General features: G+C 46.6%; 1 long non-coding RNA gene across 2 annotated transcripts; it reads right to left on the bottom strand.

The window, feature by feature from the left end:
- Positions 1–4,719: 4,719 nt before the first annotated feature.
- LOC144140553 (uncharacterized) lies at positions 4,720–21,083 on the bottom strand. Of its 2 annotated transcripts, XR_013316356.1 has the most exons (3): positions 20,783–21,009; positions 19,931–20,068; positions 4,720–7,025 (listed from the first exon to the last, which is right to left on the bottom strand). It is a non-coding gene; the product is annotated as an uncharacterized LOC144140553 (long non-coding RNA). The 2 variants fall into 2 exon arrangements; XR_013316355.1 differs by lacking the exon at positions 4,720–7,025 and having other exon boundaries at positions 13,902–20,068; positions 20,783–21,083.
- Between the last annotated feature and the right edge of the window lie 1,781 nt (positions 21,084–22,864).

Genomic DNA, 22,864 nt, shown 5'->3' with positions numbered 1-22,864 from the left:
GCTAGTACACTCTAGCCCGGCCGTGGGTTTACCCGGCGGCGTCCGGCGCCGGCTGCACGGTGGCGCCCCAGGCGCGCTGCTCCTAAGGTCCCTGAAATTACTAAGGTAGCGCCAACTGCTCCCTCCTTCTCCGGCGCTCTACTCTTTTAGATGCGACGCTGAGAGGAGCATCTCTTGCCGGTGGCCCTGACCTGCCCTTCAGGAGAGGAATTAACCAACCTCTTGGGCGGGTGAGGAGCATCGCTAGGCGGATGTGACGTCACGTTTGCTCGCAGCGTTCCCGCGCGGTATGTTTACATTTTTCCGAGTGCTGCCTACACGGCGTACGTGCCGTAGCGATTCAAGTAGTCGCGTTCGACTTACGCGGTCAACGCAAGAATTCATAAACTGGCGATGGCTGTCGCCCTGTCAGTCGTCGTTCAACAGCTCCAGCGTCTTCTGGCACAACAGCTTTGCAGTTATCTGTTACCATCGGCCGACCAGGTGAGTGTTTTTTGGCGGGTTTGCAATCAGTTCGCATATCTCCTACTGCAAAGCGTGCTTTCTGCTTGCAGCAGTTATATTAGCGACGTTTACGAAATTGTTAACGGCGCGTTCTCACCGTCTTGCATTATTGTTGCTGTTTATGCTGCTCTGTTCGCGTCTGTCGGCGATCGCAAGCTGTTGGCGGTTTGTTGCACGGCGCGGGAACCCGTCTCGCCCGTGGCGCTTCTTTGTCTCTTCTTCAATGTGGCGTCATTAACATCGCTTGTTATCCTTGGGCTAACCTATCTTAATGTTGTAACGAAAATGAACTTGCTGTGCGAACTGAGCGTGACAGAACGCTGTTGGCAAGGTTTTCGTGGGCGCGTGTGGTTCGTGAGGGCGTTGTAACACGCTGCTTTGGCCTCTTGCACCTCTTTCCTGCATCTAGTACTCTTGCTTGCCAGGAGTGCCTGCCAAGGGATGGTTGCTTCGTTATGTGTTTTCATATTTAATAGTGAACCACTCAGCGTTCTATAACTGATGCAAATGCAGGCGGAACGACCCCGATAACAACGCAGGGCAGGGGCAGTGCTTGTGTGGTCTTCTCTGTCGTTTGCCCTTCTTTTCAGTCGTCGTAGATTATTTACTGTTGCGTGAACGTTGTTTGATTCTTCACGTTTCATTTTTCTCTTGCAGCATCTCCTGACTGCAGTCACGGTGCCCCTAGCCTGCGTGCAGCACTCATCCTGCCATTCTAGTGGGAACTGATGTTCGCAGGCCACTTGTCACGACCTAACGGGTTCCCGCCCTTGCCTGGCTTATAATTGATGGTATACTTCAGATACACTGCTGCGTTCTCTCTGCATACATTTAAAGCGAGTGTTTACACTAACACAGCTGTGGATAGCCATGAAGACAGCAGCGTGTGTACTGGAAATGCCAGTGAAAACAAAACCAAACGATCTACAGATCTATGCCAGCTTGAACATTACAAATCTTTCAGCGAGTGTCAAAGCAATGGACAGCTGGGGATATCTCGTGCGCTAAATTGTGTTCTTCTTTCTGTTTGTTTTCTATTTGCTGGTATAAATTTACGAATTGATAGTATGAGTAAAGTAGACAGACAACAAAGTGATTGCGTTGCTCTTAGAAATGCCTTACACGAAATAAAACTGCTTCCTGCGAGTTCGCACTGCTCAGTGCGGGGAAAAAAGGTTCCGTATAACAAATAATTTGGTACACCCAAACCCATCTGTGATGAACATATGTCATGCATGGATTATTTAAGGGCATGTTCTTAGCTTTGGCAAAACAAGAAAGTGACCTCTTTCTTGTGCAGAAAACTAGTTTAGTTGTAATTTTGGCTCTTATCTGTCCAGTGTCAACAGGAATAGTAGCCTTGATGTGCGACTTTGCGGACACTTTCCTGTCACCTTCCTTCAATGTCACCACAGTGGTGGTGAAGACTCCTGGGCAGTCGAAATCGCATGATGACAGGCAGTTATATTCTACCACGAGAAGCACCCTCCACAAGCCATGAGGCCTTGCTCTGTTTTCAGCTGGGGCTCCTTTCGTTGCCAAGTGCCTTGGTCTTTTGGGGTAAAGCTCCCAAAACAGGGTGGTCTTGTCCCTGTTGGAATTGTCACGTTGATCATACTTTTCACCCACAGCTTTCCAGTTCATTTCACTTTTCTAACCCAATTCTAATGTTATTAGTGTAGGGAAATCTGGTGTCCAGCAGCTTGCGTTTCAAAGGGAATAGATGTAGCAACTACATCAAGCACTAGCTGATTCTGATGCTTAGTGGACTTTGCTGTGAGCCGTCCAAAGCACCACAAGGGGAAGCAGTGCTGGTCTTATGTAGTGTACTACTTTGGAGCTGCAAAATTACAATGCACCTTTTATTACAATGCACCTTTTTTACCTCAATTTTTTATGCTGCAGTGGAAATCATGCGAATACATGTTTGTAAATGTCCATTCCACCAACAAATTCACGGCATGCCTTGACAGTAGGCGCAGTTTTATGCATCTAGATAATCACCTGTACCCATTTATCACAGGCCTGCAATTTGCACATGGTCGGATTTAAGCACCCTAAATGTGGCAAGTGTAACCGACCGTTACACACAATCTTGAAAACTCTACCTTATCAACGCGAAAGCAATAAGTGGCCCATTGACTAAGAAGCCACTATCCGCTGTCTGTACTAGCACAACAGCTCCTAAACCGGCCGGCAGTGCAAAGAGTGGATTGAGTTCAAAACTTTGGGAAGAGTTCAAACCACATGGGAATCAAACCCAGGACATCCCTAGTGCTAGTCCAGCACCACATCCTTGACACCACTATAGCTCAGTGGGTCTAGCTGACTAAAGGTGGACCCAGGGAGCGCATTATGACCTTAAACTGAAAAAAAGTCCACAGGTACAAGCAACCCGACATACAATGAGTTTTAAATTTCTTGGCAATTCATTAGGCCAGCACATAGCCGTAACATCCCCACTCAGGTGAATTGGCCAGTCACGATGATAGCTGCTGTCAGAAGCTCATGGCTGTTTCACCAATTCCCGTTTGTCTTAAAACAATGCTGCTTAAATTACACACTGGCCAACTGCACCTCGAGTATATTTTACGCTCCTAGCATTCTGCAGTAGCCTTGTTTAGTGTTAAAGAACTACGTATTTGATCACATGTGAAGACTGCGATTTCTGTTAGAGCATTTTGTGCTTTCAACCTGAATTGGTTGACGCTCGTCAATTGAACACTGGCTGCAAACTTTTATTGTGGTGTAATTAACATAAAACCTGGATAGAGTAAAAATACTGAAGAGTAAATTATGCTAGGCTTATACATTGCACAGCGTAGCTGTAAAGATCAAAATTCAACTTTTTAGGTTTCACGAGGAAAAGCTCAGCATAACTTGGGCCAGCTATGAAGGGTAACTGCAGTGTAGGGCTATAGGTTAAGTCAGGCCACCTATAAATCTTTGACATGCTTCGAAATCTTGGCACACAGGCATTTTTTTGGTTCTACCTAAACCAATGCTTTGGACTTTGGTGAAATGTTTTGTACGGGTTAAACTGCACAATGCAATTGCAAATAAGAATTGAACAAATGTCTGTTGTGTCCATTCGAGAATCCAGTGCTTGCCTAATATCGAAAATTGCATCCAGCAATCGATTCAAGAAATGTACTTGTATGTCCAAGAGACAAGCTCAAATAAAAAGTTACCCTACTTCAACTGCATTCCTTGCATATTTATTTATTTGAAAATATTTAGCATGAAAACAACAGAATGGTACCAACAGGCAGTGCTGTCACTTTTCGTGCTCTCTCTCTCGTGCTGTGTTGTTTTTCCAGTTTATTAATTTTAAAAATATGCCACATTTGCCATTTTAGTTGGTTTTATTTGTTTTGATGTTATGCTGTGTTGCCAACGAAACTTTGTAAATGTCTTCCTAAGAAAAAAATAAGAATACCTAGCATATGTAAGTGTATGCTTCTTGATGGATAGCAACTCTCACTATATGAAAGTGAAGCCAAGAAAACACCAAAGTCATCACAAACACTGAAGAATGTTTATTGACATGGCATCACATCACTTGCTGGACAAGCAACAAGGCACCATAATGCTGCTCACACAAGAGTGCGAAGTATGCGCCGTGGCTAAAACCACTTGATAAAAATACAAGCAGGCGCTTATCTGCCCCAAGGTGACCCTGAATGAAAATGTGACATGCGCAACACTGGAAATCAACAAAAGTTATTGGGTCAGGCATAAGTGAAAATTGCGGGCAAAAGTCGAGGGCACTTTCATGTGTTGGATGACGAGACTGCTGGCACAAGACAGGAAGGATCGAAGGGTGCTAACTCAGTATTGTATGGTTACAAATACGTGCAGATTGCTACTCACTGGACCAAAAGTGCTTGAAGACCCTGATTTTAAAGCAAAACTTTCTATGTCTCACCAGTGGAATATGCCATGCCAAAAAGGCATTACAGAAAAGCCAACTTTCTCTGACAATGATAATGATCGTGGGTAAAGAAGTGCAGAAAAAAAAAACGCTTCCTGCAGTCAGAAACAAATCAGGACCCTCGCGGTGTGAAACCAACATCTATTCCGTGACACCATTAGTTTGAATCTGGATAGCGGTGCATCGAGATGCAAAATTAGACAAAAATGGTGCACCTCACATTCTAATGACGACGACAGTTTGAACGCGAAGCTTTCGTCGAGCAAAATCAAGCGGCGAAGTTTCAAAGCCACTGCAATCAAAAGTCCAAACAGCATGCAAGTAAGTGATAGCTGAAACAGGCAACGTCCAAGCTCAGATGACAATCTAGCAAGAAATCCCTCGCGAGAAAACTGAGTTAAACTGAAAGACAATTTCTCCTAGACACCCTTCCCACTAACTTACAACCAAATTCCTTAAATGATCTCTTGCGTCCCTCCTACCCACCTAATTTAGCGGAGGCAGTGTGGGACACACTCCTGCATTTCATATACCGACCCACTATTTTTCCCTTGCTATTTCCCACTCATACCCGTCGTGAACTTTAACTAATCGCTACTTCTAAGGGGGTCTGATGCACTAGCAAGAGGCCCCGGGTGTTTTTTTTTAACAGTTCAAGAAACGTTAAAAAAAAAGCCATTATTGTCGTAAGACAAAAGCGTGCACGTTTTTTTTCCTTGCAATTAATTACAGCAACTAATGAACACATGACAGAACAAGTAACAGAGAGCAATGATGAAACTGACAACCACAGATTTGCACATAACTGTGGAGAGGAACTCTCTGGATAGGAGACTGAGCAATAGAAGAGCACAGCAGCTGCGGCTGAACCTTCCCACGCAGCTGAACAGAGACGAAGAATACGGCAAATGGACAAAATTAAGGGTTGGGAGTCTTAGTAGCCACTGTACTTTCTTATCAACCAGGCGTGTGGCTGGATGGTATAGATGAACAGCAACGTGGGAGCTAGAGGACTGCTTGCTGGCGACACTACTACCACCCAGTAGTCTGTACTCCACAGTACACAGTAGGAGGAAACAAACTGGAAGTGGGACTGCGAATTGCCATGACGTTACAAATGAAATAAGTGCTGCGTGGCTGTCACAAGTCAAGGTCAATCACCCTTAAGGGGAGGTGCCAAAACCCCTTAGAGAGAGGATGAAGACATGACATTTGAATCTAGTGGCTAAAAATGAACCATTCATGTAGCACCCCACCGTAAAAGGGGATTGATCTTCACTCATTTCCTGAAATAAAGTTTAAAAGCAGTTCATCCAGGGCAGTTGCCACCAGCACCTTAGAGTAGTATGGTGGAAACACACCACAATCTTTGCTTTTGGGAGGTCTTTTACCGGGCTGTCTACCAAAAAACTCAAATTCGTTTTTTCTAAGTGGGCACCTGGTCTTAAAAAAAAAAAAAAAACATGATTTTTACAGTTAGGACGATAAAAATTGGGTGATGCATGTGGTTTTTCATTGAAATTGTAGATATGAAGTTTGTTTCTGTGTAAAACAACTACATTAAACTTTATTTGGCTTTTATGTTTGATTTTTTGACAGCCTTTGTAAAAAAACTGCTTGAGGGATGCAGCTGAACAAGGTACCGGTGAACTGTGCACAAATCAAGGACTGACTGCCATAAGACTAACATTATCATTATATATGGTCTGTAGCAGAAGTGACAGCTGTTTGAAGTTTGGGCCTGGACGGCAACACCAGTTTTCCTGGTTCCCATTTTCTAGGCCCAAACTTCACATGGCTGTAACTTCTGCTACAGACCAGATAGAATGATAATGCTAGTATTATTGCACTCCTTGACTTGCGCACAGTTAACTGGTACTTTATTCAGCTGCGCCCCCCCAGCAGTTCTTTTATAAAGGCTGTCGTAAAATCAAACATAAAAATCCAAATAAATGTGAATAGAGTCGTATTACACAGAAACAAATTTCATATCTACAGTTTCAATGAAAAACCACATGCATCCCCCGATTCTTATCATCATAACTGTAAAAATAAAGTTTTTGATCAGAAACTGATGTTCCTTTCTAACTCGAAGCTTTCTGGCCAGCTCCGGCCTCGAAGGTCAGCTGCGCCTGATCAAAAGGACTGTCAACGCGGCTTGAGCTCAAGGCATCCTGGAATGAGGACACCTCTCTGAAGCATTTTGCGCATTTAATTAAAGTTTATTCTCGCTCTCTCTCTTGCGGCTTGAGTCAAAGTCCAAAATCTAAACTGCTTCGACCGTATCAGAAGGGCGCAGTCTGACAGACAATGGTTTCATAATGCAAGGGACACTGGTTCCATTATGACCATGGAAAGCGTTTTTTCTTGAGGTGCATGTGCTTTTGCTTATCATCCTCATCGCTTTGTGAAAATCACTGTGTAAAGTTAGCTTTCCTGCAGTGCATTATGTAGCCACATTGAATGCAATCAGTGAGGTCCTGAAAGCTTCACTTTAACAACAGGAGTTACGTGCTCGTCAAGACCCTCGTCTCACAGCAAACTTCTCTTCACCAGCAGGCACAGGCTAGAGCCCAGTCAGCAGGTGCTGCAAAGACATGATGAGAGTATTTTAGGCACGAACCTCAAGATGGAAAGGAGGCGGAGCAAAGAGCAAGAAAAATGCATCAGGAGGAGACTGCAAGCTCTGGGATGAGCAAGCTAGGTGTGGTGCTGTCAGGACCATAGGCGTGCGCACAGGGGGGGCAGGGGGGGCGGCCGCCCCCCCTAATATTCTGGAGGGGGGCGCCAAATTTGCCCCATGCCTTAACTCAATTGAACCTGTCACGTAGGGTTATGAGTCGACCACGCGTGTGCTTTCACGACCATGGCAGCCGAAGAACCCTCATGTTACCCTCCAAAAGCTGTTTACATTCAGCCCCGGAAAGGCGGGGACCAAAAGCAGGTCGCTGTGAGAAACACGTTCTCACTTAATTTTCATATTTGCAGCTACTTTTCCTCGCAAATAATGTGCCTAGTACTGAGCAAAATAGCCGCGTAAAAAGAATTTAAAAAGAACATACAATATTACCTTCTTAAATTCTTACGAACTTCAAAAGCTAGCGTTCGAGCGGTACGCACGGGTACCACGTTGCAGTTTACAAAAGACAGATGTGTCATATGTTTCTGTGCTTTAGGGAGAATGGAAGTTTTTTCAGCAGCGTGTTGTGAAATTGATGCCGCATCCGCCCTGGGACCTGCCCCCTTTGCCGATGGTACACATGAAAGTAAAAACTTCTGCCCAGAAATATTTTGTAGGTGTTGCAATTCCATTTCATTGAAATAAAAATTTTATAACAATTCCTCGTCTTTCCACTGCGTTTCGACCGCTAAGGCTTCAGTGGGAGGAGGTCGGGAGTTCCCGGGGGGGGGGGGGGGGGGGCGCTCAGGTAAGACTTCGCCCCCCCCCCCCCCCCCTAATCGAGAACCCTGATGATGATGTTAGGTTTTCTTGGCGCAAGGGCATCAAGGCCAAAGAGCGCCAGTACTATGGTGAGGATTATTCAAGTGAGAATATAAAGTACAGAATATATAATAAAAGGTATCTCAGATTTCTGTTGGTGTAGAGGGCCAAGAATTGGTGTAGAGGGCCAAGTAAAAACATTTGACACTATGACAGGCATTTTCTACGTGCACCCCTTGCCCCCGTCTTTGCGGTAGCAATGAGTGGCCCTACCGGGTCCTAGCGTGCGATGGTGGCTCGGCTCACGGGTGATACGACACATACCTTAAAAAATCTACGTCTGAGAGGTACTTAAAAACACGGTTAGTAGAGAAAAGTGGCTCGTCTGATAAAAACAGCAATGGGTGTTGAGGGATCATGCGTGTGTACAATTCTGGGAAATGAAGCTTTCTTTGCGGTTCAAGTAGTTTGCATTCTACCAGTACGTGAATGACTGATAGCGACCCTCCACACCTCAAGCAGCGTGGCTGTTCTGTTCCTTTCAATAGGTACGCATGTGTAGCATGGGTATGGCCTATGCGCAGTCTACAGAGAGTAACCTCTGTGATCCTGTCTCGTTTCTCACAGATCGATCTACCTAACTTGGGTTTTACCATGTGCAATTTGTTTGCTGTTTCCCCATTCCAATCTTCCTGCCATTGGTCTCGCAGCCTCTTACGTACGTACGCTTTAAGATCCTCGTACGGGACGCTTTGAATATCTAGATCACTCCGAAGAGCTGCAGTTACAGCATTCCTGTCTGCTTGCTCATTTCCGGCTATGCCGCAGTGACCTGGGACCCAACAGACAGTGATTTCAAGTTTTTGTTTGTGGGCTGAGCACAGTAGTTTTAGCAATTGATTAAAGACTGGATTTTTTTGTAACTTTCCTGACGCTAAAGCCTGCACAGCACTTTGAGAATCCGTGAATATCACTGACTTTGGGACATTGTTCTCAATAATATATTCTACAGCCAATACAAGGCCGCGTGTTTCAGCAGTGAATATAGATGTGGCTTCAGGCATAGTCTTTGACGTGGAAAAGTTGGGACCATGTGCAGCACATGATACTGCACCAGCTGACTTGGATGCATCTGTGTAGAACTCAGATGCTCTGTACTTGTTCTGCAAAAACAAAAAATGCTGCATAATTAATTCCTTTGGAGCGGTTCTTTTGTCAATCTTCATAAAAGAGAGATCATAAGAGATAGGGCAGAGATCCCATGGAGGGACAAAGTCAGCAAAGCTGGTTTTCTGAGCGTCAGTGAAGGATATTCCCAGGCCTGCGGCCAGTGCCCTCACCGACAGAAGGAATGGCTCAGCCATGGCAGGTCGCTTTTCAAAAAGCTTGATTGCCTGGTTACCTAGAGTGCTGTTCGGGTGTCCGGTCAAGGATGTCACTTTTAGAGCATAATTCAACCCAGTGTACTTCCGCTGTGTTTCAAGAGACCACTGATTGGCTTCCACATACAGGCTTAACACAGGGCTTGTTCGGAAAGCGCCTGTAGCCAGACGAAGGCCAAGATGGTAGACAGGGTCTAACATCTTTAGTGCTGTTCTCGCGGCAGATTGATAAACAAGACACCCGTAGTCGATGCGGGACCTCACAAGGCTATTGAATAAGGCCAATAGGCACTTTGTGTCAGTACCCCAAGACTGGTGTGAGAGGACTTTCAGGATCCTGACTGTATCCAAACATTTAACTTTAAGGCGTTTGAGGTGTGCAATGAATGAAAGTTTGTCATCAAGCACAACCCCAAGGAACTTGTGCTCCTTTTTTACTGCTATGGGTGTTTCATTGAGTTTAATAACAGGATCTGGGCGGATACCACGCTGCCTAGAGAAGACCACACACGTGCTTTTTTCTGGGTTAAAACAGAAGCCATTCTCATCTGCCCATTTTGTAAGTTTGTTTGCAGCTAGTTGGATTTGCCTCTCACAAATGGACATATTACATGATTTAAACGCAATGTGCACATCATCAACATATAGCGAGTAGGATATGGAGCGAGGCAGTGCAGTTCCTAAGGAATTCATTTTAACAATAAAAAGGGTGCAGCTGAGCACACCACCCTGCGGCACTCCATTTTCTTGGACGAACATCCTCGAGAGGACATTTCCAACCCTAACCTGAAAGGTGCGCTCCGAAAGGTAATCTTTCAAACTGTTCAGCATGTTTCCACAAACTCCAAGGCGGCGAAGATCGCAAAGAATACCGTAACGCCAGGCTGTGTCGTAAGCTTTCTGGAGGTCAAAGAAAACTGATAAACAATGCTGCTTATGAACAAATGCATCCCTGATGTAGGATTCAATAGCCACTAGGTGGTCTGCTGTCGATCTACCAGAGCGAAATCCCGCCTGGCGATTGTCTATAATACCATGGTACTCAAGAAAATAGATAAGGCGACGGTTAATCATTTTTTCGAAGACCTTGCATAAGCAACTGGTTAAAGCGACCGGTCTGAAACTAGTTGCAAGTGATGGATCTTTCCCCTCCTTTAGAATCGGCACCACAATAGCTTCTTTCCACACTTTTGGAAATTGCCCTGCACGCCAGATCTTGTTAAACAACAGTAAGAGCGCTTCTAGCGTGTCGTCGTGCAGGTGCTTAATCATGGTGTATGTTATTCGGTCTCGACCTGGTGATGATTTACCACAAGTAGTGAGCGCCACTTTAAGCTCCTGCATAGTGAAGGGGCAATTATACCCTACCTCAGACTGCCGTTTGTCACGTACAATCTTCCGTTCCTCTGCATTCTTGTGTCTCAGGAAGTTATTTGAATAGTGAGCTGAGCTTGATACATACTCAAAATGCTTGCCTAGAGCATTCGCTTGGTCTTGTAAAGTGTCTCCACTTGTGCTGACCAAAGGGTACGTAAGAGTGTTACTTCCTCGGAGTGCTTTAATTCTCCTCCATACTTTCCGCGTGTCAGTATATGATGTGATTGATGACACAAAACAATTCCAGCTTTCTTTTTTCGCAATACGCCGAATCCGTCTGCCATTGGCCTTTGCCCGCTTGAAAAGTACCAAATTTTCAGTCGTTGGGCACCTACGCAAGACACCCCATGCCTTATTCTGTTCCTTACGGGCCTGCCTACAATCATCATTCCACCAAGGTTTCGGCTTAGCAACCCTACTAGAAGAAGTCTGGGGGATGGACCTCAGCGCAGCTTCAATTATATGGGTGGTCAGAGTCTCAGCAGCTTCATCAATACCAAGGTTGTCTATAAGTGTATAGTGACACTCAGAGAGCTCTTTGAATTTTTTCCAGTCTGCGGCCTCCTCCTTGAACTTTTGTGGGCATGGAGTGTTGTCTTGTTTGTTGTCTACAAGCTTGAGGCTCACTGGAAAGTGGTCACTTCCGTACAGGTTATTAATGACCTTCCACTGGAGTGCTGGAAACAGAACTGGAGAGGCTATGGCGAGATCTATGCAGGAGTACGTGGCATGTGTTGTGTTATAATATGTTGGGTCTTTCTTGTTAAGTATGCATGCTCCAGATGATAGCAGAAACTTTTCAACGAGGCGTCCTCTAGCATCCGTGCGTGCAGAACCCCAGAGTGGGTGGTGAGCATTACAATCCCCAACTAGCAGATACGGCTCTGGCAGCTGATCAACTAATGTTTCAAACTCCATACTGGAGAGCCCGTGGTCTGGAGGTATGTACAGTGAGCATACTGTTACCAGTCTATTAAAGATAATGGCTCGTATGGCTACAGCCTCTAAACTGGTCTGTAGCGGTAAGAACTGGCATGCCACTGATTTTTGCACGATAATCGCAACTCCTCCAGAGGGATGCATGCAGCCATCCCTGTCCTTCCTAAATACAGAGTAGTTCTTTAAGAAGTTAGTTTGGTTCGTCCTCAAGTGTGTCTCCTGGAGACACATAATACTTATTTGGTGTTGTGACAGCAATTCATAGATATCGTCCAAGTTTTTCAGGAGGCCTCTGCAGTTCCATTGGACTACATTATCAGTTACCATCAGCTTATGCTGAACAAGGATTAAGGAAGTGCCATGCTGTCACCCTCCCAGGCTCAAGACACCTTCCCAGGAGCCGTGACCCTAGGTGTCTTTTGCTTTGAACGGTCGAGTGACGTGCCGCGCCCTATCGGCGTACCACGCAACGGAGGGCTTGGCGTTGTGTCCATGGCTTCTTGCGAAGCCTCGTCAGCAGGGCTAGGCTGGCTGGTTGCGGCAGCCTGCCTCTCAGCAGGGACCGGCAGTGCAGTGCCAGCAAGGGGCCTAGCGTTGGCATCAAGGGGTGCTGGGGCAGCCCTTGACGCTTCTTTTGTGGCATGTGCAGTGGCCTTAGCCACCGGCACTGAGGGGGCTTGGGGTGTCCCTTGGGGCCTCACTGGGAGGGTTCCAAGGGGAACTCGAACCGAGTGTAGCGCCGCCCCCCGTCGCGCTACATCGGCAAAGCTAGTGTGTGTCAGGAACAGTCTCTGTCGTGCTTCCCTAAAGGTAATGTTTTCCTTATACTTCAGAGCAATTATTTCTTTTTCTTTCTTCCATTGCGGGCACAAGCGCGAGTACGCGGCGTGCTCTCCCATGCAGTTTACACAGTGGAGTGGAGCTTCACAGGTGTCAGACGAGTGGTCGGGGAGGCTACACTTTGGACATGCTGCCTTGCCTCGGCAGCTCAGTGAACCATGGCCAAATCTTTGGCATTTATAGCAGCGACGGGGGTTTGGAATATACAAACGCACAGGGATTTTAACGTAGCCTGCCTCGACAGACTCGGGCAGTACACTGGTCGAGAATGTGAGGATTACATGCTTGGTCGGAATTTCCTTCCCATCTCTACGTATCTTGATTCGTTGAACATTCACAACATTCTGGCCCTCGAACCCTTCCAGGAGTTCTTGCTCAGACAAGTTCAGAAAGTCTTCATCAGAGATAACACCTCTGGTAGTGTTCATGGATCGGTGGGGACTGATGCTCACAGGATTGTCGCCAACAGTGGTTATTTTCGTCAACTTGGCACACTGAGCTGCATCTTGTACTTCTAGGAGAAGGTCACCGCTTCCCAGCTTGCTTACTTTATAACCGCCGCCTAGCTCATTCGTTAGAACTTTGGCTACCAAGAATGGTGACAGACGTCTCATTGACAAGCCTTCTTTTTCACAGTGCATGACGTGAAACTTTAGGAAATTTTCTGACTTTTTAGGAGTGAAAAACTGCTGGACTGCTTCGTTGCGTCCCCGTTTTGGAGGACGATCATGGGATGCAGAAAATCTTGTTGCCATAACAAGTGAAATCAATTCAGCAGCAATGCTGGCCGCCCACCACCGAGCCCAACCTGGGAACGCGCTAGATGCGCGTTAGCCATACATAGCTGCTATAACCCTGTTTAAGTCCTCAAGGTTGATTCCTTACCCAGGGTTAACCCTCGCCGCCTGGAAATGTGTGGAAATGAGGAAAAGAAGAGATGACAGGATAGGGGTAGAAAAGAAGACAGGAAGGTGAAAGAGCTGAGAGGGAGGCAGGAAAAGGCGACTGGCTGGTTCCCCCCGGGCGGGTCAGACCGGGGGCACCGTCTGCGAGAAGCAGGGGCCAAAGTGGTGTGTTGCCTCTACCGGGGGGCCATGAAGGTCCAAAACAACCCCGGCTTTGGCTCAGCCACCAGGATTCCCTTTTCCCCGGACACGGCTCAGCCACGCACAGCCGGGGCGTGGGTGGGTCCAACCCACATGTGCTCGGGTCCGTGGTGTTGCAAGTCACCAAGTGCCTATGGCAGTAGGCACCCCTGCGGAGCTCGGGACCGTGGTGGCGCTACTCACCAAAACACCTTGAGTACACAAGGTGCCCCCTGCGGGGAATCGAGAACCCTGCGCACGCCTATGGTCAGGACACTGATGTCGCAACCCAAGCCTGGGAACAAGCGGAGCCAATAGCGCAGTTGTTCCAGCCTCCTCTGGAACAGTGATTCAGCTGATACGCCAACAGTGACACGCCAATTTATAGTTATATTCTATATTTATATTAAATGAAGCCAGTGCACGTGATGCCATCTCCCGAGTTGTGCCATGCTTGCACCGCTCACCCCCTTGCTGGTAGCCATGTGCTCGTACCGTGGTCAACCTCAAGTCTTCACCCCTTTCCTTTGAAATCCTTTGTGTGCACGCACAACTCACCACATGCTGTCGAAAAAGAAGGAATAAAAACGTGCATCACTAGAAAGCATAGCTGCTACCCCAGCAACAAGTGGAGGGGGCACCCTTTTGTTTGTTTTGCCCGAGACGAGTGTCCAGAATGGCGGATTACCAGCCCGCGCATGTGCAGATTGCTAATAGAAAAAGGTCCATTACCGCAATCTCATGGAGTCCGACGTATCACAGACGCTGCGGCACATACATGGCGGCGCACACACAGGGTCGCCCACTTGTAGGCCACACCAGTGAATACAACCTATGAAGTGCTATACCCACCACCGATATAGCATTATCTAGCTGCAGTCAGCAACACTTTTTTATGTTTACACGTATTTTCAAGCGTTCGGAGGGTCAAAATGGCTGCTTGTCACTGCTTCTGACCGATCATCCATGGGTCGATCCCACCAATCTGGCTGCCACAAATCACAGTAATAACGCGGAAGTCTTCAATTGTGGGCCGGACTGACACACACGATTCGCGCCAGGGCTGTCAAACTGGCGTGGCAACTTTCTGATCGCGGCGTTAACACGCCACAGTGGTTCGAACACTTGCCCAGTATGAAGGTAGCTATTTCTGTCGTCGTTGGTTTGTCGCATAATGCATGCTTTACTGATGTTTAAGTGCAAGACCTGGCAAGCTTCTCTAGCTCACCCAGAATTTCTCGATACGCAACTCTGAGCTGACGTGTGAGCACGTCTGTTTGTCGTGTGGTTCCTTGTTAATGAGCCAGACCATGCAACTGAACGGTGCGAATGCAGATTTGATGCTTTCAGCGCATTTCACTCCTTTCTTCGATCAACAAGAGAGAAACTGTCAGTAATGCTCATAGAAAGACGGGGCGAGTCAGAAATGCTGCTTGGACACTTTCTAGTACCATATAAATAGTGTACTTAATCTTACCGAGAGCCAAAGCATCATTTTAGGTTGTAGTGAAGCAGACCAGAAAACACCCCTGCCCTTTTTCTTGTCCTTTCTCTTTGAAGCACTCCTTTGTTTATGTATTGAAAACAAATTTGTGCAGCGGCACACTTCATTAGTTATTTGTGTATATGGCTAATTTTTTACATTTTAACATTTATATGTTCTCATTGTAGTATGATACTAATCTTGATCAGTGCATTTTTGAAGCAGAGGTGGTTTTCTTCAGGTGGCAGTTCCTTTTCTCTACAAAAAAGGGCTTGCTGTAAACAGGATCAAACAACAAAAAAGGAAATCTGTTTTAGGTAAGGAGGAAAAAGGTTCACGTCAATTTCACGTTATTCAGCTCGGTGACCTACAATCCGACACTATCCATTTCCCAACCATTGGCACGCCTCAAGGTGCAGTATTATCCCCACTCCTATTTAACATTGCCCTAATCCACCTTCCCAGTAAGCTCGCCGCGATCCCTTGCTTACTCCACAGCATATACACCGATAATATTACGCTGTGGACCACCAGAGGCAGCGACTTTCAAATCGAGGAGGTTCTCTAACAGGGAGCTGACTTAGTTACCGCCGCCGCGCAAGTTGGGCTTGGATGCTCACCTGAAAAATCTGAGCTTTTAATCCACCCCGCCAAATCAACCGGCAACCCGGCCCAGACACCCACCATTGAGGTCCGCATTGATGGTAGGGATGTTCGCCAAGTGGAAGTCCTGAAAATACTTGGGCTCTGCATACAGCGCAATTTCGCAAACATTAAGTACCTAGCACAGCTGAATTCTCAGGTGAATCAGACGATCGCCCTCATCCGCAGGATTGCTGCCCGCAACAAGGGGCTCAAAGAAACGGAGCGTATCCGGCTGATACAGGCATTTGGGCTCTGCCTTCTCACTTACTCCCTCCCGTATCTCTTGCCCTCGCGTACCGAACTCTCTAAAGTCAACTGCCTCATTCGAAAGACCTAAAAAACGGCGCTACAAATCCCTCAGAGCACTACCACTGCCAGACTCGAGAAACTCGGCATTTACAATACTGCGGAGGAACTCATTGAAGCCCACCTTATCGGTCAGCTAAATAGGCTCTCATCCACCCCCACCGGTCACACTCTCCTTGTTACTCTTAACCTTAAAGCCCCTATCCTCTGTGATGACAGGCTCCCGGTACCAGCCGACATTCATGGCTCCCTCACTATCCACCCTTTACCGCGCAATATCACCCTGTTTTCAACAAGCAGCCTAGGGAACTACGAGCACAAGCACTTACAGAGAAATACCCCGTCCACCCCACTACGGTTTACGTGGACGCAGCTTGCTATCGATGGCAGGATGCATACGCTGTCGCAGTAGTAATCAACCATCCCAACACTCCTCCTCTTAAATCCCTAACAGACCGCACCAACTGACCACTGAGGCGGAAGAGGCGGCAATAGATGATCGGTAAAAAGTGCAAATGCTCATGGGTGCATTGTCAGCTCCCGCGGAGTTCTGTTACTTCCGGTTCGAGAGCTCTCCTGGCCTCCCATATGCCGACGGCTTTCACGCGCGCTTGTGCTTGTTGTTTATCTGTTTCCACTGAAAAAAAAAAACCGCTCATGCATCGCACATTCAATGTGTAACAACAATGAATTCTACTAGGGGCTTCTCTGAAAGGTTAGCACTCTGTGACAAATAAACAACACGCACACACGCGCGTGAAAGCCGCCGGCGTACGGGAGGCCAGGCGAGATCTCGAACCGAAAGTGGCTGGAGCAGACAACGTACCCATGAGCCTTTGCACTTTTTACCGGTCACCTATCGCGCTAGCCCTTACACATAGGCCGCCCCCTATCACTATCATCTCGGATTCGAAAACGGCCATTCGAAATTACGCCAGAGGCATGATCTCGCCCCTGGCGCTCAAAATTCTCCTCAAAAATCCTCCTACCATACAAATAAAGCTGATCTGGACTCCAGACCACATGGGCGTGGGGGGAAATGAGGCAGCACATAGGGCCGCTCGAGAGCATACCGTCCAAGCAGGCCCTAGCCTCGAACCCTTTCACGGAGCCCTATCAGCTTGGGACAGTCTCTTGACCTTCCAAGACATTACGGCACATTACCGCCTCTCACGCCGCCAGCTCCCCCCCGCACACCCGGATTTATCCAACAGGGAAGAACGGCTATGGCGACTGGTGCAAACCCATACCCTCCCATGTCGCTACCACCTGCACCGTATTTATCCTTCCGTCTACCCCTCCACCAACTGCACGGCCTGTGGAGCAGTGGAAACACTGGACCATCTTCTTTGGAACTGTCCCCACAACCCCTATCCTCTCTTAGCAGACGGTGGGCACTGGGCTGAGGCACTGGGCAGCTTCGACCTGTCTACCCAGCGGGTGGTGACGGCGAGGGCTGCTGCGGACACCGGTACGCCGGTCACCACGTCCCCTAAGGGGCCTTTAAAGGCTCAATAAAATCTTTGTCCTCCTCCTCCCATGGTGCGGTCACATGCGGTTTTGCACAGATGGCATCTGGCCCCATTTTGTCTGACTGGCAATGAAAACTGCCTGCTTCAAAATAACTAAGACATTTTTTAGCCACATTTATATTCAGGCAGAAAGTGCTGTGCAGCCATTGCATGTAATGTTGCCTAGTATGAAAAATTGTGCTCAATAGGTTTCTGAGGAAAGCTGGTTTCGAGAATTGCATTGTGCCATAGGACAAAACAAAATTAACTATAAATGAAAAACAACACAACAAAAGTCCTGAGTTTTGCCATGCATATTTTTGTGCTCCTTTTCTATCATGTTTACAACCAACATGACCATACTGTTAATTACATTGCACCTTTGGTCTCATAGGTCACCCAGAAAGGAAAACAACTGAAGTCGATTAAGTAGTGTAAGGAAAATTCACTTTATATTGTAAAACAACAACAGTATTAATGTATTCTTGAAAGCGTAAGAAACAACAGCCTCGCCTGGACCTTTTGCAAATGTGAAATAGTTTCTTCTTGTCTTCTTTTTATTTTATGGTGAAGGAATGGGGCTGCTTCTTTTCCTGCAGCTTGTTAAGTTGGCCAATTTTTATGTGATCAGGTATCTAAGCATTCAGGAGTAGACGTGTCCTGATCAGGTATATCTTGAGTCCAACTGAGTAAAGCGTATTCTGATTTTTATCATGCTAAGGGTCATATTCCGAATGCTCCCCATGAGCACAAACGAGTTGCAGTGAATGAATGAAGATAGCACGGAATTCTTTTATCAACACGTAAATGCCTAAGACTAGTTCACATACTTGAGCAAATCACAAGCACGGCATAAACTTAATGCGGTTGCCCAGCAGTTGGGCAACACGCCACACTATTTAAACTAAATGCATATGCTACTCGATAGTTTCCCTCCAGCTTAGAGACTGCCTTTTCCATGTATTTTCTAGTCCATAAATATACCATAGAATGCTTGGCTGCAGCAGCTCTCATAAATTACAAAAGGACAAGAATAAGATGGGCATTGCTTCCACAGATGATCCCTTTGTATCATTCCTGACATGAAATAGCCAAGTGAATCTTTGGACCTTGGTAACAAACTGTTTCAAAGCACAGTGCAAACCGTGATGAACAAACAGCATTGCGTCAGGTGCATAGCCTGCGACACTGTGCAGCTGAAAAAAATATCTTTGTCTTTCTGCTTCATTTTCCTGTGTCTACATATGCAAAGTGCCTTTATTAACAATAAAAGCAGGGCGGTAGGAGGGGTGTAAAACGTTTAAAGAGCTTACGGCAAAATAATGCGACACGCTTTTTTTAAACATTATGTATGAGCTGCCTCACGTAAGAGGCATTTCTTACAACATTCTTAGCCCTGTATGGCTTTCTCACACAGCTTAGATGTCGTGCGAAAAAGGCAACTTAGTCTAATAGCTCAAGGCGAGGTAGGTGCATCTTCTCCCGTTTGCACTCAAGAGTTTACATGAGAAGGCATTAAGTAATTGCATCATAATCGAGTAAATTGAGGTCACTTCGCACTATGAGGCACAGGGCAGTGTGGTAGACCTCTCACTCAAGGATCTTTAGCGTAAACCAAGACATTGTGTACAGAAGGTTATTTTTTTTGGCTTTATAAATTCAATGCAGCCCCGGCAGCCAAGAATAGAACCCAAGACATTGTACATCCCTGCAGCCATAGGAAACCATGTGAGATCTGAGCAATCTGGCACCTGAGAAATCTCATTACGATGAATAAAGCCACCGTGCGATATTACTTAGTGTTTACAAAAACCAAGGATAGACAGCATAGGGGCACTAGATACATCCTTGCTTACACAAAACTCAAAAGTAAAATTAAAAAATATATATATATATGACGCGGCCATCCGAGGCACGGTATATCTATGATGTTGACTAACACCATGTACTGTGCCCTGGCCGACGACGTAATTTATGTTCCTGCCTCCACTGGAAGCTGGAAAGCACTGTAAACGGCCCTGCGGTCAGCCATAACCCATTACACGCCCAAGACTACAGTGCAAACTTTGTCGTGACGGAAACCACGTACGGTGCTGTTTGCACGAAGGTCACGCCAGCCCACCTCATAGATTGTGCTACGTCGGTAGTGCATATAACAATTTCTGGTGGGACTTCACTAGGTGGTACATATAGCATCATCCATAAATTTTCAACAGTAAAAAAATGAAGGTAGTAATTAAGCAGTGCATGAGCTATCCCTACCTCTTCATTGTTTCACTAGCTACTGAAAGACTTGTATTTGAAAATGTCAGGCTGGAATGGATGCATAGACCAGGTTGGTTTTTTGACATCGGCATAAATAACTAAACTTGATTTCTAGTACACACACTGCTGTCTTCATGGCTATCAACTACCGTGTTACTGTAAACCCTCGCTTGAAATGTACACGGAGTGAGAACGCACTGGTGGATCTAAAGTATACCATCAAATAGAAGCCAGGAAAAGTCGGGACCCCGTTTGGTTGTGACAAGTGGCCTGCACTAGAATGGCAGTTCCCACTAGAATGGCAGGATGAGTGCTGCAGGCAGGCTAGGGGCACCGTGACTGCAGTCAGGAGATGCTGCAAGAGAAATAAATGGAACATGAGGAATGAAGCACCGTTGAGGCAGCAGTAAATAAACAATCTAGGATGGCTAAAAAAAGGGCAAACGAAAGCGAAGACCACACAAGCAGTGCTCTTGCCCGCCCTGCGTTATCCGGGTCGTTCCCGCTGAATTTCCATCGGTTATTGAACGCCGATTGATGAGATGAAAACACATAACGACGTAAGCATTCCTTGGCAGGCACTCCTGACAGCAAAAGTGCTGGATGCAGCAACGAGTGCAACAGGCTAAAGTAGCGTGTTACAACGCCCTCACGAACCACACGCACACACGAAAACCTTGCCAACAGGGACCTGTCACGCTCCTAACTTCACCAACAGATCGTACAGCAAGTTCATTTTCGTTACAATATTAAGATCGGTTAGCACAAGGCACGTTGTCTAGAAAAAGCGTCGAGGAAAACAAGTGAAGTTAATGACGCCACATTAAAGATACATGGGCGAGACGGGTTTGCAATGCGAGCGAGTTTCCGCGCCGTGCAACAAACCGTCAACAGCTCGCGATCGCCGACAGACGCGAACGAGCAGCATAACAGCGACAATAATGCAAGACGGGGAGAACGCGCCGTTAAGAATTTCGTAAACGTCGCTAATATAACTGCCGCGAGCAGAAAGCAAGCTTTGCAGTAGGAGATATGCGAACTGATTGCAAACCCGCCAAAAAACACTCACCTGGTCGGCCGATGGTGGACAGTTGAACGCCCACAGATAACTGCAAAGCTGTAGTGCCAGAAGACGCTAGAGCTGTTGAACGACGACTGACAGGGCGACAACCATCGCCAGTTTATGAATTCTTGCGTCGACCGCATAAGTCGAACGCGACTACTTGAATGGCTACGGCACGTACGCCGTGTAGGCAGCACTCGGAAAAATGTAAACATACCGCGCGGGAACGCTGCGAGCAAACGTGACGTCACATCCGCCTAGCGATGCTCCTCACCCGCCCAGAAGGTTGGTTAATTCCTCTCCTGAAGGGCAGGTGTGGCCCTGTCCTTCCTGCGTCGTCGTTATCCGCGTCCCCACAGCTGCGTCTTTCCTCCGCTCACCCCCTCTCCTCTCGCCGTGATGCGTATTCCGGTTTCGGCGATGCATCACCCACGAAAGGGAGAAAAGGAGGAGTGCGAGAGGGAAAGGCGAAGGGTTGCGGGGCTGTTCTGCCGGCGCACACACTCCCCGCTCTTGGCCCGGCGGGCGGCCGGCAGTGAATACCGAAGCGTGCACCCTTTTCGCTTGCGCCAACCGGCAAGTGTTTCAATTGCGCGTTGGATTTCGCCTTCTGGGACGGCTGCGCTGTGATTCAACCACACTCCTAGATCTGGATAAGTTAACGAAGTTAAAAGTGCTTCAACTGTGTCTGTGTTGGATTTCGCGTCCGCTTGTGATACCCACCGCTGTGCATTTCGAAGTGCTTCAACCGGGTCGTTTGATTAAGTTTTACGCTGCAACAGTGTTCTAGGTAATATTACGATATTACCTAAATACTTTGTAATCCGTGCTGTTTTGCAATCGCAGTGTAGCATTCGCAAATCGTCGCGTGAACGGTTGCTACGCAAGCGTGCATCCACAGTTCACCCTGTGATCGGCCGCCGCTGTGAAGGTCAACCTTTATTATGAATGAATTCCTGGAGTGTGCCAAATAGAAATTTAGCCTAATGCCCCATAAAGTTGGGCCTAAGTCAAGCTGGGAATACGCGATAACTATAATCACTTGTCACCTACCTTGAACATGTTGGTACTCATATTTTCTGACGATTGCTTTCAACCTTGTCACGATGGTTGCACTTTGTGCCCTGCTGCTTTTTATGCGATCGCACAAACAACCGGGTTGCTTGTTTTGTTTTTTTCTTTATCGTATCTAGCGCTCCGCCCAGACGAAACGGCAGTTGGCACTAAAGTTTTGCCCAGGCAGAATTAGAACTGTCAAATACTCCTGCTCTGATCTTCGCCTCTTAGATTTAGACACGCAGGACTACCTTTGCACCGGCACCTCTTCGCGATCGTGTGTTCACGGGTCTTTTTCTTTTTTGCTTGCAAGCCCCAATGGTGCTAGCACCCACATTTATTTGCGAGTTGGATTATGAAGCCTCCACTGATGACTTACGTTTGCCCACACACACTGACCAAAACAAGCTACAAGGGGCTTTGGTATCCAGTATTCTTACGCTGGAGCATGCTTCAAGGCATGTGATCACAAAAGCACTTTAAGTTTACAGCAAATACAGGTTCTCAAATTGACTGAAAAACTGAAACATAACATTAAGTCTTATAAATCTTTACCTAGTATGTGTGCTAGTTCTGCATCAATTGCTAAAAAAAAAAACCTGCAACACATGCTAATGAACTGACCATGAAAAAGTGACGTAGTGAATAGTAAATCTGTCTGCTGAAAACAATTTTTTAATAAAACTACAGATTTGAATATAGATTACATGTTGCAATGTATGGGCATATGAAACAGCAGAAACCAAGTGCCAAAGCTCGAAAATTCTTTATTAAATGCTTTATAACCTCAAATATACATACAACATTTTACGTGCCCATCACGGTTTAGGCCACGAACAACTTGGCTCAAAACTTTCCACAATTTCTCAGTCAGCACCTGCAACACCAAAAGAAATAAACGCTTCCTTTTACAACCACACCGCAAACGTCAAGTGAATCTAAATTCACAATTGATGGTGTATTTTGTCCCATATATGGCTACATTAATATGTACACAAAAGTTGGTTTAGCCTGCTTTTGAACTATTCTAAC

Source organism: Haemaphysalis longicornis, unplaced genomic scaffold, assembly GCF_048455015.1.
Source record: "Haemaphysalis longicornis isolate Haplotype H1 unplaced genomic scaffold, Haemaphysalis longicornis Haplotype H1 scaffold_1, whole genome shotgun sequence".
Classification (NCBI taxonomy): domain Eukaryota; kingdom Metazoa; phylum Arthropoda; class Arachnida; order Ixodida; family Ixodidae; genus Haemaphysalis; species Haemaphysalis longicornis.
This window is presented reverse-complemented; position numbering and strand designations above follow the sequence as displayed.